We start from the raw sequence: 15,491 nt of genomic DNA on the forward strand, positions 1-15,491 counted from the left end.
AATTTATGGTTCAACCTTCCTGTTTCCACTTGCTTCATTGTTCACTTTGGGAAGGCTTATTCTTTGCTTCGTTAACCCATTCTAATCCTGTATCTTCTTTCTTTGTCCTTTTAAACCTGCTTCTTTCTCTTCATCTCTTTTCTTGGTCAGAGACACCCAGAAAATTGTTCCTGACCAAGTGAAGTGAGTTGCCTTATTAGATCCCATATGAGTCACCTTATACATTAAAAAACGTTTTAAACTATGAAAACCACACTTGTGCACATAGTTTACCTTGCTTATTTCCGTAAAGTAAACATGCTTACAATACAATTTGGACTTAAACATGGTAATTTACAGTTATTCTTTGCAGTTTCCTAGTGAATTATTATTTTTTAGACAGACACTTAAGAGCCTACTAAGTATCAAGTGTTTTACAGGTTTCATTTAATCTTTGCTATTCCGGGAAAGTTTTCATTTCTTTGTTTTACAGATGAGTAGACTCAAACTCAGGGAATTAGATATGATATACAAGGTCGTCTAGATTTCCAGGCTCTGTCTGCTGGATCACATGTGCTTTTGTACTTTTAACTATGACTGGAATGTATAATTTTATAATCCATGTGTAACAACACTGCCTGTGTGTGGTTTTTTTTCTTTTTTTGGGAGGGGGGTCGCCTCATTAATTGCAGTAATGTTCTCTTGTTTGAAGCTGTAAGTTTCTAAGAAAACAAGGTAGCAATGAGAAATTAGACAATGTCTGGAACTTCCTTCCGCTGCCTTTATTGTTGTCATTCTGCTAGGTATCAGTTGTAGTGATTATACCCCAAGCCATAGTAACTTTCTTAAACTAGAGGCTCCTGAAAATATTTCAAAGAGTTTTTAAAAAAATCTGTAAGCTGCAGTGGAGCAGTAACAAACTGTTTTATTTCCTACTGGATTGATTGTAGTAGTTGTACCATTATCGATGTCTTCTAAGGGCTCTTTAACATAATGCTTATTTACTGAAATGTGTTTTGTAGCTTCATCAGCAATTGAAGTGGTTGATATGTGGACTCTGCAGATTATATAACCTTCCTAAGCACCTGGATGTGGAGATGCCAGATCAACCGCTACCCATGGGTTAGGTATAGTAAAAATTGTCTAGTGTTCAACAGCTAAAATAAATCGTCTCAAACAAAAGTCAAACTAGGATGATTTTTTTAAATTATTCAACTTATTTAGGAGTTAGTTTTTCTGTTCCTATTGAATTGTTTGTTCTGTTTTCGATACTAAAAATAACCTTTTCATTCTTTGGAGCTGCTGGTATTTAGTATGGCAGGCAAACAATTGCCCTTTTCCCTAACACCAGCTTCTTGTTGTTAATATTCCTGGTGTCCATAAATGTTCTTGCTTCTTTCATTGCTTGTCTTTGCTCATTGACTTGCCTTCACCTAGAAATGCCATCTCCTTAAGTCTGTCTATGCTTCTTAAGGACTTGCCCAAATGTTATCTCCTGCAAGCAACAGAAATCTCCACTAGCTCACCAGCACCCCTAACTTCTTTCTGGATTTACCTATTTAGGCATCAGCTATTGACTTTTTAGTATAATACATGAGAATTTAGCTCTTATACCACCCACTTTCCCTTTCCTCAAATATTATCTTTAGTCATATAAGTACTCACTAATTATCATTAGGACTTTGTAAAGCCAAGTTTTGTAGAATATTTAGGATAGGATATTTCTTTTCTTGGTGTTGCTTTTTGTTTTGCAGTGTGTTCCTCATGATAGTAATTTTTAATTTAAAAAATTCTGTCGTAGCCCTTTCTGTGAGATCTCCTCTTCCAAAGCCTTTGGCTCCTCTGTGCCCATTTTGGCAGGTTGTTCTTCGGGTTGGCTGTGCACACGTCATCTTGAGGTTTTTCTCATCTGCTCTCCTAGAGTAGATCCATTGTGTCCTGGATCCCATGTCATCTTTCTTGGCTTTCCCTTTGTCATTTTACCTGACTATGTCCTCAAGTAAAACCCTAAGAAAGCATGGAGTGGTAAATTTTCTGATCTCTGGCTTCTGAAAAAATACAATGCAGTGTTTGGGTTTTGGAGCCAGTCTGAGATAGGTTTGAATCTTGGTTCTACTACTTATTAGCTGTATGCCCTTGGGCTGATTCCATAATTGCTCTGTGCATCAATTTCCATTTGCAAAATGGGGGAACCAGTAATAGTATTTGTACCTATGTTTCTAGAGAGCTGTGAGGACCAAAGGAGTTGGTACATGTAAACCATTTAGAACAGTACCTGGTGCTTAGCACGTCTCCATCACTATTCACTTTTGTCATAGTCTGCCCTCACACTTGATTGATAGTTTGGTTGATTATGTATTTCTAGGTTGAGGATAATTTTACCTTAGAATTTCAAAGTCTGTGCTGTTGTCTCCTAACCAGTCATGGTGGTGAAGCCTCATATCACCCTGAGTTTCACTCATTTATGCATGACTTTCTCTCTGGAAGCTTTTAGGAGTTTGTCTTTTCCTTGGTGAGCTGAAATAGCACAACGTTGTACTTAGTGTGTGTCTTTTTTCGTTCACTGTGCTGGGTACACTGAATGGATAGGCCTATGGATAGGCTCTTTCAAAGTTGGAATCTTGAATCTTGTCATATTTTTGTTAACTTTCTCCTTTCCATTTTATTTGTTCATTTTGAAGCGTCTGTTAATTGGATTTTAGTCCTCTTGTTTGAGTCTTGTATCTCATGTCATTTCTAATTTTTTTTTTAATTTTAAGTTCTGGAATATTTTTCTTATTTTTTGACTTTTAGGAAATTTTATTTGGACAGTCATAACTTTAAGTTTTGTTTTGGTTATTGATTGTTGCTTAACCAATTTTCCCAAAACTTAATGGTATAAAACTACATATTTGTCTGTCACTACTGTATGGGTTAACTGGGGATAGCTGGACAGTTTTTCTGCTGTTCTCATTTGGTATCTCCCACTGTGCAGTTAGACAGTGTCAGGGACTGGTCATCTGGATGCTCAGCTGCAGTGGAATGTCTGAGACGGCTTCTTCACCCACAGGTCTGCTGCCTTGGTGTTTCTTCATGTGGCCTTCCTCTCTGCATAGCATCTCATCCTCTCAGGCCTCTTCATGTGGTTTCTCTTTCTCCAAGAGGATAGTCAGTACCTATTTTGGCTACTAGAAGCATAGAAGTGGAGCTGCCAGGTGTTCTTAAGGCTTAGACCTGGAACAGGTCCAGTGTCATTTCTACCAAATTCTATAGGTTAAAGTGAGTCTTGAGGCCAACCCAGATTCACTGTGGGATGGGCCTGTCCAAGGACATGAAAACAGGAGGTATGGCTCATTGGGGACCAACTCCCAAGATGAACCCTGAGTTCTTTTTTATTATTATTATTATTATTATTATTATTATACTTTAGGTTTTAGGGTACATGTGCACAATGTGCGGGATTGTTACATATGTATCCATGTGCCATGTTGATTTCCTGCACCCATTAACTCGTCATTTAGCATTAGGTATATCTCCTAATGCTGTCCCTCCCCCCTCCCCCAACCCCACAACAGTCCCCGGAGTGTGATGTTCCCCTTCCCGTGTCCATGAGTTCTCACTGTTCAATTCCCACCTATGAGTGAGAACATGCGGTGTTTGGTTTTTTGTCCTTGCGATAGTTTACCGAGAATGATGTTTTCCAGTTTCATCCATGTCCCTACAAAGGACATGAACTCATTTTTTATGGCTGCATAGTATTCCATGGTGTATATGTGCCACATTTTCTTAATCCAGTCTATCGTTGTTGGACATTTGGGTTGGTTCCAACTCTTTGCTATTGTGAATAGTGCCGCAATAAACATACGTGTGCATGTGTCTTTATAGCAGCATGATTTATAGTCCTTTGGGTATATACCCAGTAATGGGATGGCTGGGTCAAATGGTATTTCTAGTTCTAGATCCCTGAGGAATCACCACACTGACTTCCACAATGGTTGAACTAGTTTACAGTCCCACCAACAGTGTAAAAGTGTTCCTATTTCTCCACATCCTCTCCAGCACCTGTTGTTTCCTGATTTTTAATGATGGCCATTCTAACTGGTGTGAGATGGTATCTCACTGTGGTTTTGATTTGCATTTCTCTGATGGCCAGTGATGATGAGCATTTCTTCATGTGTTTTCTGGCTGCATAAATGTCTTCTTTTGAGAAGTGTCTGTTCATGTCCTTTGCCCACTTTTTGATGGGGTTGTTTGTTTTTTTCTTGTAAATTTGTTTGAGGATGAACCCTGAGTTCTAAGAAGTTTTTCTTCTCTGATTATTCCTTATTCATATTCTGTTTTTGTTTTATTCATGTAATGTATTCACAAGTGTCTTTATGAAGTGATTTTGATACTCTTCTGTCTTCTCCCTAGCATCTCTTTTTTCTTTAATAAATTTGTTTCTTAGTTTATTTTGGTCTTATTTTTCTTTTTAAAACCTTTCCTTAAATATCTTTTCTATGTTGCTTATCATTTGTAGTCTTTTTTTTTTTTTTGAGACGGAGTTTCGCTCTTGTTGCCCAGGATGGAGTGCAATGGTGTGATCTCGGCTCACTGCAACCTTTGCCTCCTGGGTTCAAGCGATTCTCCTGCCTCAGCCTCCTGAGTAGCTGGAATTACAGGCATGTGCCACCACGCCTGGCTAATTTTTGTATTTTTAGTAGAGAAGGGGTTTCTCCATGTTGGTGAGGCTGGTTTCGAATTCCTGGCCTCAGGTGATCCGCCAATCTCGGCCTCCCAAAGTGCTGGGATTAAAGGCGTGAGCCACCGTGCCTGGCCTGTATTCTTTTTTTTTTTATTCCCTTTTTTATTCATTCATATTTGAGAGAGGTACTAAAAGACTGGGAGGCTGGGTGTGGTGGCTCACACCTACAATCTCAGTGCTTTGGGAGACTGACGTGGGAGGATCACTTGAGCCCAGGAGCTCAAGACTAGTTTGGGCAATACTATGAGACCCCATCTTTACAATAAATAAAAAAAAATAAAAATAAAAAAAAGCCAGGTGTGGTGACACCCACCTGTAGTCCTGGCTACTTGGGAGGCTGAGGCAGGAGGATTGCTTGAGCCCAGGATGTTGAGGCTAAAGTGAGTTGTGATCATGCTGCTGCATTCCTGCATTCCAGCCTGGGTGAAAGAGCAAGATCCTTTCTCAAATAAAATAAATACAAATAAAAAATAAAAATAAAAAATTGATTGGGAGTTCTTCATGGCCAAGACTTGGCAACTGATAGCTTTTAGGGGGGAATGTATGCTGATTCCTAATTGCTATCCTCTACCCCTCTATCTTATCTCCCAGTGCAATCATAAATGATGGCTGGAACTACTCCATTCCTCTGGAGGTGAAATCTACATTCTCTTGTCTGAGGTAGATCTGTTTGCTTGGGTTCTGCTTAAGGAGATGGAGGAGAGCAGTGTGTTTCAGGGCTGGAAAATGTGTCCTCTATATAGGCTTTTGGCTAATCTCCGTTTTCAGTCTTGCCTGTCAGTCCCACTCTCGGGGGTCCCTGGTGTCTGAGTCTAGAACCTTTCCAGGTTGCTGTGGGACAAATTAGCTTCCTTGTTATTGGTATCCCCCAACCTCCACTTTTGTTTGCTTGCTCCATTAATTAACCATTTTCCATTTACTGTCATTTTCTAATGGAAGTAAATTCTCTTCTGTTGGTAACCCCATTTCTTTTTTTTGTAATTGTGTGTTTATATAATGTTTATTCTTCACTGTATTTCTAGCAGAGCCTCAGGAAAAAGAGCAGATGGTGGAAATATGTGTTCAGTGTTCAGTTTTTTTCTGTAAGACATCTGCAACTTGTATTTTTCACTGAATATCACATGGACTTAATGCATATAGAGCTACCTTGCTTTTCATGATTGTGCCTACAATTCCATGGAGAAATATAATTTGTGAATTACCTGATGAAATTTTCCTAATTTTGAATCATCCTTGCATTCCTATAATAAACACTGTTAGAATGGCTATGGTAATATTTTACTTTTGCATTTTTACTTCTGTATTAAATAAGATTATAGTTTTGTTTCCTTCCTTTAAGGCTCTTATTTCATTTCAGTATCAAGGGTATGCAGGGCTAACTTGGGAAGCTTTACATCTTTCTTCTAAGACCTAGGATGTAGATCTGGTTTACGCAGTAATTTTCAACTGCAGGAATGTTTTGCCTCCCATGGGACATTTGGAAATATCTGGAGACATTTTTGTGGTCACAACTGGTCACGGTCGGGAAGTCTTATTGGCATTCCGTGGGTAGAGGGGATGTTACTGAATGTCCCACAGCACACCAGGAGAACCCTCCACAAAGAATTGTCTGGCCCAAGATACCAATATTGCTGAGGCTGACAAACCCTGGTTTAAATAAATGTCCAATTTGGAGGATGAGTCTTTGTCTTTTTCCTTCTTCTGTGTATTGGTCTCCAGATTTTCCATTTCTTCAGTTGGTTTTTGTAACTGTAGATTCTTAAAAGAAATGAACACTTTGTCCATACTTCTAAGGTGTTGTAAAGATGTGTAAAGTTTTCACTTTTTGCATCATATTCACATGTGGCTATATGCCCTTTTCTCTTCAAAGTTTTCTTTATCTTGATCACTTATCAGAGGTGTGACTGTTTTATTATCTTAGTCTTTTGAAAGAATCCTCCTTTAGTTTTATTTTTTAAATTTAGTGGGTTGTTTTCACATTTTCCTTATGTCTTAATTATTTCCCCTTTTTCTTAGTTTGCTTTTTCTAGTTTAGTGGATCAATGTAATTTAAACTGGTTTTTAAACAAACATGTAAGGGTATACATTTTCTTTGGGTGCTGTTTGACTTTATTGCACAAGTTTTAAAATCTATTTTCTAAATAGTTTGTATTTTCCAAGTCATTTTATTGCATCCTCTGTTCACATTGCTCTTACTATTGAAACTTTTTATTTGCCCGGCATGGTGGTTTATGCCTGTAATCCCAGCACTTTGGGAGGCGAAGGCAGGTGGATGACCTGAGGTTGAGAGTTCGAGACCAGCCTGACCAACATGGAGAGAGCCCGTCTCTACTAAAAATACAAAAATTAGCTGGGCGTGGTGGTGCATGCCTGTAATCCCAGCTACTTGGGAGGCTGAGGCAGGAGAATCGCTTGAACCCGGGAGACGGAGGTTGCAGTGAGCTGAGGTCGCGCCACAGCACTCCAGTCTGGGCAACGAGAGCGAAACTCCACCTCAAAAAAAAAAAAAAAAATGACATGTATTGAAATTATGTAAAACATAAGCTTAGTGTAACATACAGTTAGAGCAAGTAGTTGGGAACTAACACCTAGCCAGCACCAAGGCGAAGAGAAGGCACCTTGCTTGCACTACAGAAACCTTCTGCAGGCTGCTTCCTGATCACCATGCCTCTGTATGCTCATCTTGCCTTATGTTTCTCTAGTGTTATCACTCATGTATGCATCCTTCAACAATACAGTGTAGTGTTGCCTATTGTTTGAACTTTTGAAAATCATACTGTATGTATTTTTTCATATCTTTGTTGTGCTCAACATTGTGTGTGAAATTTGTTCCTATTGTGTGTAGCTATAGTTCTTCTGCATTGCTGTATTTACTCCATTGTTTGAATACACCCTACCATTTATCCCCTTGACTAGATACAGACATGGGTTGTTTCCAGTGTTATTAGGAACAGCGACTGCTGCTATGGTCATTCTTGTCTGTATTTCATGGTACCCTTGTGCCAGCATTTCTCTGGGGCACATACTTAGGAGTTCGATGACTGAGGCATGAGGATCAATTTCTTCTTTTACCCAAGAGTTATCTGGAAAAAAAAAAACATTTAAAAAGCATTTTCAGGTGGTTTTTGAGGTATTTTTAGTGCATCAATATGGTCAGAGAATATGGCCTGTGACCTTTCAGCAGATTATCAGCAATCATTTGGACTTCACTATTGGTGTTACTGTTGCCTTTGCTTATTGCTATTTCTTGTATTATGTCTCCTGCTCCCTGCCCCTCAAGTATATCCCTGAATAATATCCTGGGTTTTTTTGTTTTGTTTTTTTCCTAGAAAGGGTTTGTGGGGATGTGTATGGAGTGTGTTCTGTGAACTTGCTGTCTGTTATCATTTGTTCAACAAATATTTGACTCTGTATGAAGTACTCCATCCATATCAGTGTGGAGAATCCAGAGGCAAACATACACAGATATGCTTCCTGTCTTGAGGGAGCTAGATATAGAATTCTGAGGTCATAATTGAGTTTCTTTCCAGGTCTTTATACTTTTATGTTCTGATATTTATTGTTGTAGATGAAAAGTCTGATGCCTATCTGATTCTTAGTTCTTTCTGATAGTATGATTTTCTGTGTAACTGTAAAGTGTGGGGGTTTTACTTTTTTTTTGAGACGGAGTCTCGCTCTGTCACCCAGGCTGGAGTGCAGCGGCGCGATCTTGGATCACTGCAACCTCCACCTCTCAGGTTCAAATGATACTCCCGCCTCAGCCTGCTGAGTAGCTGGGACTACAGGCATGTACCACCATGCCCGGTTAAATTTTGTATTATTAGTAGAGATAGGGTTTCACCATGTTAGCCAGGATGGTCTCGATCTGCCGACCTCGTGATCCGCCCGTCTAGCTCTCTCAAAGTGCTGGGATTACAGATGTGAGCCACCTTAATGTTTTGCTGAGTCACGTCCATTGTGTCCTGGCCCTTCTACAACTGGTGTTTTGGTTTTTTTTTTTTTTTTTTTTGGTTTAGGGGTCTTATTTTTACCTCCTAGAATTGTCTTTTGCATAGTAATCTGTTTTGTATTTTGTGGATACACTATCTTCTCAATTACTGCTAAAGATTCCAATTAGGTTTTAAAATTCTGCTTATTTCCTTCATTAGCAGTGCTTCAGGTCATTTGTGCTCCTTTGACTTGGCACCTTCCTTTCAGGTTGCTAATTTTCTTCAACTCTCTGATGATGCATGGTTATCTGTTCATTTATAGATGAGGTATACCTTTGATCAGTATGAGTTGTTATGAGTGTCTTCAGAATTGTCACTCTTTTCTGCTGTGGCCTCCCCCTCCTGGTTTGCAGACCTGTGCTCTTCCTGTGGCATGAGGATGGGAAGGTGCTGGCCAGTGAGCTTTCCAGATTTTGAGCTAAAAGGAAGAGGCAGAGTCCGTTATAAGATTTTGCTGCTGCATTGAGTTATATTAAAAAAAATTCTGTCTTTTCTCTCTGGTTTTGACACTGATAGTAAGAGACCATCAAGACAGGCTTCCTATTAGCAGAGTGATCCTTACCAACTATAGTTGGGACAAGTACAGTGAAGAATGTTTGATCCTTCAAACACAAGTGGTCCCTCCATTATTTGGATTGGGTTTGTGGCTTTCTCGAGCCCAGCAGTCTGATTCCATCTGCTTTGTATCTTCTAGCATGCCCTTATAGTTTTGGTTCACTAGAGTATTGTTTTTGTATTTGTTGTTTTGCTGCTGCTGCAGCCGACTTACTCTCTTTTATGAAATTCTGTCATTTCAGTGGGGTTTTAGAAAGAGGACCAGGTCACATCTTGAAATGAAATTAATCTTAGGATTTCACAGCCCTAACTCACTTTTTGTTTTGATTAAATTACTTCCCCTTTTTGACGGGGTAGGGGCTCAGCTTTCTCATGTGTAAAATGAAGGCTGGTAACTGGGCTAGTGGTGACAGACCCAGATGCATGTGAGAATCAGAGAGCTTTTGCAAAACAGATTCTTTGGGTAGGCTTTGAAATTAGCATTTCAAAAATGCTCTTTCAACCACTGATGCAACCAAATTCTTTGGGACTTTGAGGCTAGGTATATATTCTTTAGATACCCAGAATTATTGGCTTTGGAATATAAGAATTTAGGGAAATGAAGAAGGGGTGAATTACGTTTTGGAAGCTGCTGCTTAGATGCTGCTGAGACCTTTGTTGGTCTTGATTTCTGGATCCTAGTTTCTTGATCTTTTACATATTCTGAGTTCTAACCTGAACTGGCCTTTATGGTTAAAGATGTATTTATATACTGTATCCTGGCCAGGAAGCTTGTCTTTTGACCTTTGCCCAAACTGGGTACAAAGGCCCCTCCTAAAAATTCATTAGATCCATTTCTGAACTTGATAATTGTAATTTGTGTTAATTGGTAAATTGTGTCTTGTAGAGAGATATTTGATAGTAAATTACATGTTTTTAAAAAGACAATTTGCTTTATAGTGAGGTGGTAATCAATTCATAACTCTTAGTTTTGGGAAGTGTCTATTATAAGTAACACATCCGACCTCTTAAAATGTAAGGAAATTGAATTTATGTAATGATTCAGGCTTTTCAAAGTTAGAAAGGTAGCTGTTTTGAGGAATTGATAGTTTGGAATATTTATTTTAAAGAAAATAAGCCTTTGATCTTATGCACGTAGCCGTACAAGTAAAATATTTTCTTATTTTAAATTAGATTATGTTTTAAAATGTTTTCCAGTTTTGCTTTCTATTTGACTGATTGCTTTTCTTTATTCCTAAGGCATCCATTAAGTTGAATTGTTCAAAATTGTTTCATTTTTAAAAGCTGAGAACTATTTGTCAAATCAAAGTTGGATTTAAAAATGCACATTTTAATTTTAATAAGCTCTTTGGTAGTGGGACTGCAGTGACAGATGGTTGGGAGTTTGTCCCTAAAGCTATGACACCAGTTTTCTAATGTGCATATTTGTTCTGTGTAGCCCTGGCAGATTCTTTCTCTATTTCAGAATGGGACAACAGAAGAAGTGACTTCAAAAGAAGACGAAGAAGAAGAGATGGATGAAGTGGGTATTTTATATAAGAATAACATTTTGGCCAGGCGAGGTGACTCATGCCTGTAACTCCAGCACTATGGGAGGCCATGGTGGGTGGATCACCTGAGGACAGGAGTTTGAGACCAGCCTGGCCAACATGGCGAAACTCTGTCTCTACTAAGTAAAGTACAAAAATTAGCTGGGCATGGTGGTGGGCACATGTAATCTCAGCAACTCAGGAGGCTGAGGCAGGAGAATTGCTTGAATCCGGGAGGTGGAGGTTGCAGTGAGCCAAGGTCGTGCCACTGCACTCCTGCCTGAGTGACAAGCAAGACTCTGTCTCAAAAAAAAAAAAAAAACATAAATATCTTCAGTTTTGGACATTTGAGTAATTCTCTAATCTCCTTTATAAATAACTATTAATATGGAATAATTGAAAGCACGTCATATTTGGAATGGAATGTAATTTATAAATTCTGGCTTTACCTTTAACTCATGATATGTCTTTGAGCAAATTGTTTTTTTCTGAATTCTTGGATTTGATTTTCTGGAAAACAAAGGCTCTTAACTTTTAGCACTAAAATTATATTTTATACTAATCAGTACTTAACCTGTATTTGGTTATGTTTTGGAAGAGAAACTACTGAGTTTAAAAAACTTTATGTTTGCATAAAAGGAGAATTTCAGAATATTTTAGAGACTACTTGCCAGAAGTAGTGAAACTGTCTCTTGCTGAAAAATCATTCAAAGAAATTTGTCTTAGTCTGTTTTATAGTGTTGTAACAGAACAACAGAGAGTGAGTAATTTATGAAGAGCAGTCATTTATTTTCTGACAGTTCTGGAGTCTGGGAAATCCAAGATGAAAATATCAACATTTGGTGTCTCAGGACCTTCTTGTTTCATCCTCACATGGTAGCAGGCAGAAGGGCAGGAGAGCAAGCTAGTCCAATGTGTGGGGCCTCGTTCATAAGGGCCTTAATCCCATGAAGGAGAAAGGAGCCTTCTTGGCCTAATCATCTCTTAAAAGTCCTACCTCTTAATATCATCACATTGGCAACAGTTGAATTTTGGAGGGAATGCATTCAAACAGTAGCAAATTTAGTAGAGCACATTCCAAAGCCTAGGCCAGTTGTCAGTCATGGGTATAATTTTAGATGTTTTCTGGCTCTGAAGCCTTGCATATAAATTTGAACTTCAGAACAAAGATCTATGTCTCTGCATTGACCAAATAGAATTTATGTGAATTCCATGGTATCGATTGTTTTAAAAGGTTTTTTTCTGTTTGGGGTCTTATAATTAATTTAGGCTTTCATTTTCTTGGTTTGGAAATTATTAATGTAAAATGTACTTTAGAGTGCTTCAGAACTAAAAAAGTAGTGTTGGAGGCTTGTTTTTGTTTATTTATTGAGACAGGGTTTCACTGTCACCCAGGCTGGAGTTCAGTGGCGCCGGCATGGCTCACTGTAACCTTGAACTCCTGGGTTCAAGCGATCCTCCTGAGTAGCTGGGACTACAGGCCGTTGCCCCATGTCCAGCTAATTTTTTTTTTTTATTTTTTGTACAGTTTGAGTCTTACTCTGTTGCCCAGGCTGGTCTTGAACTCCTGGCCTCAAGTGATCCACCACCTCGGCCTCCCAAAGTGCTGGGATTACAGGTGTATGTCACTGTGCCTGGCTGTAGGCTTGTTTTATGAGTCTGGGCGTAAAATACTTTTTAAAATTGTCCAATTAGGATGAGAGTCTGTTTTAATGTTTTTATGCAGTTTAGCTTGGGTGGAATAAACTGCATGAAGACATTAAACCTTTTCTGTGGGTCAGGCAGCCATTGTAGTAAAGTTCATGAACCCTTTCATTTTCCCTTCACAAGATAAAAAACAAGGGACCGCAAGTTTGAGGGAAATCTAGAAAGGTAGGAGACTGGACTTTGGAGTTGTCAGATTAGGACAGGTGAGAAGCAGATATTCTAGGCTCCTGAAATAATGTGGGAACAGGCCCAGAGCAACTTTGGATATGGTGTGTTTGGGTGCATTGGATGCTTTTCTTTTGAGAAGGAAGGTTGATATGTTGATGTCATGGAAAGCAAGATTGTCCAGAAAAGGCAGATGGATAGAAGTCTTGAATTTGAGACAGGCATGTTTCTATTTGGTGTGTTTGTTGATAAGAAGGCCTTAAGCAGGGAATCGTGTGCTGAGAATATTGTTTTAGAAAGATATGTTGAATTCTGTTTGGGATGGGCTGATTAATACTTAGGTGGAGAAGTTTTGTGGATGGGAACATGACTGAGGTTGAAGGTACAGGTGGAAATACAGGCCAAAGGCATTTGTGAGCATTGTGGGGAAAACAAGTGTGGGTGGAAGATCAGGGCTGAAATGTGCACACGGGGAGAAGGGAGCTCCATGAAGTACAGACTCATGGGCAGAGTTTGAGTGAAGGTAGTCAGTAACCTGGTCTAGAAATCGGTGAATTAGCCGGCTTGGGAAAAAAAAATCGAGATAAATATAAACTACCCCGTTAGAGATTTTGGCAATTGAAGTAGAAATATAAGGTAATTGAAAAAAGTTAGGATTTAAACAATTCTGCATATATTTGTATATGTGTTAAGAACAGATAGTGTGGGAAGGGAGGGAGCAGAATGATGTGAATAAAGATGTTGTTCTGCGGGGTATTATTCAAATTCTTTTGAAATTATCATTAGGTTTTGAGATAGGGTCACTGTCACCCAGGGTGGAGTGCAGTGGCATGATCATAGCTTACTGCAGCCTCAAACTCCTGGGCCCAAACAATGCTTCTGTTTCAGCCTCCTGAGCACCTGAGATCAAATTCTTTTTCTAACTTATTTTTAAATTATTAACATCAATAGGTGCTTACTACATAAAACCATACACTTGGAAATTAGGGGAAAGTACCAAATGTCTCCAGAGATAACAACTAAAATTAATTGAAATTAACATTTCAATATAAGTTCTTCTGGTCTTTTTCTGTGCTTATTTCAGCATAATTGAAATTCTTTCTATTCCTTTGTGTAATCCATTTTTCATTTCAAAGTTTTTTGATACAGGAGAAATTATGCTGTGTTGGTATTTCAGTGGCTTCCTAATAGTTCATGGAGTTAACTGTCTCGCTGTTTTTGCACGTGCAGATTTTGTGTTTGTTTTTGTGGTTGCAAGGTTGAAATAGGTATCCTTATGCCTAAATTTGTGTTTACATCTTAGACTAGTTTCTTGTAATACAGTTCTAGAAGTCGAGTTTCTGGAACAAACTATGAACAGTTAAGGTTCTTGACACCTGCTGCTAAGCTGTTTCAAAGGTTCCTCTTAAGAGGAGATTTAAAAGATGGCTTGGCCGGGCGTGGTTTCTCACGCTGGTAATCCCAGCACTTTGGGAGGCTGAGGTGGGCAGATCACTTGACGTCAGAAGTTTGAGACCAGCCTGGCCAACATGTTGAAATCCTGTCTCTACTAAAAATACAAAGAAATTAGCTGGGCGTGGTGGTGTACGTCTGTAATCCCAGCTACTCAGGAGACTGAGGCGTGAGAATCACTTGAACCTGGGAGGCAGAGGTTGCAGTGAGCAGAGATTGCCCTACTATACTCCTGCCTGAGTGACAGAGTGAGACTCTATCTTACAAAAATAAAATAAAATAAAATAAAGAAGTAAATAAATAAATGATGGCTTATTTCATAATAGTTGTGACTTTGTAAACCTTTTAAATCTGCTTTCCCCAGAGTCTAACTTTTAAATAAAATACAGGATATAAAAGGTGGGAGCCTCTTGAATGGAATGTGGGGGGCTTTTTCTCTCTCCCCATAGGATAGATATATTCTGTTTCCTGTCCCCCACTGAGTCAAGAATAATTTAAGTTTTGGCATAAGAAACCGCTGAAGGAAAGTGGGTTGAATCAGCTAATATTGTTCTTCTTTTTGCAGGATATAGAAGACTTAGATCACTACGAGATGAAAGAAGAGCCTATTAGTGAGAAGAAGTTGGAGGGTGAAGGAACTGAAAAAGAAAATCGGGCAATATTAGAGAAAATCAGGAAGACTGAAAGGCAAGGCCATTTAAATATGTAAGTGTGTATAAATATCTGGACTTTTTGGTTAAGTAATTATAGTTAATACCAGGCAATTCATGAACATGCTGATCTCAGCTGCTCTCCTCCTCCATTCCTGCCTTAGAGGTGGATTCAGTCATATGTTTATTGGTTTTGAGACAGGGTCTTGCTCTGTCGCCTGGGCTAGAGTGTGGTAGCACAATCATAGTTCACTGTAGCCTTTATCTCTCAGGCTCCGGTGGTCCTCCTACCTCAGCCTCCCAAGTGTCTCAGACTATAGTCATGTGCCACCACACCAGGCTAATTTTTTTGATTTTTAGTAGAGATGAGGTCTCACTATGTTGACCATGCTGGTCTTGAACACCTGAGTTCAAGCAGTCCTGCTACCTTGGCCTGCCCAAGTGCTGGGATTACAGACATGAGCCGCCATGCCTAGCCATACTCATACGCTTTGTTGCCCAAGGTTATCTTTCTCATCTATTAATAGCCACTTTTTACCCTGTTCATCTGCTCTTCGCATCCTGGAACCACCTGCTGATCCCTGTATATGCCCCTTTCCAGCTTGTCTATGCTGTGTTCTCTGCTTACCTTCCTTCTGTGGCATCTGTAAATTCAAGTTCATTCTTTCCTACAAAACACAACCAAATTATTTCTCCTTCGTGAAGCTGACTTTGATCCATCCTGCTCTGACCAAACCAAAAG

At 39.1% G+C, this 15,491-nt stretch overlaps 1 protein-coding gene and 1 pseudogene across 2 annotated transcripts in view; one reads left to right on the forward strand and one right to left on the reverse strand.

Annotated features, from left to right (window-relative positions):
- LOC100580626 (elongation factor-like GTPase 1) overlaps window positions 1-15,491 on the reverse strand; it is a 393,155-nt gene that overhangs the window by 199,538 nt on the left and 178,126 nt on the right. The gene's annotated exons all lie outside the window — the stretch shown is intronic.
- LOC105739964 overlaps window positions 1-15,491 on the forward strand; it is a 54,978-nt pseudogene that overhangs the window by 29,313 nt on the left and 10,174 nt on the right. Inside the window, exons 3-4 of the transcript XR_004030582.1 lie at window positions 10,712-10,768; window positions 14,665-14,804. The product of XR_004030582.1 is annotated as a ubiquitin-conjugating enzyme E2 Q2 (transcript). The remainder of the gene's footprint in view (window positions 1-10,711; window positions 10,769-14,664; window positions 14,805-15,491) is intronic.

Source organism: Nomascus leucogenys, chromosome 6, assembly GCF_006542625.1.
Source record: "Nomascus leucogenys isolate Asia chromosome 6, Asia_NLE_v1, whole genome shotgun sequence".
In the NCBI taxonomy this organism is placed as follows: domain Eukaryota; kingdom Metazoa; phylum Chordata; class Mammalia; order Primates; family Hylobatidae; genus Nomascus; species Nomascus leucogenys.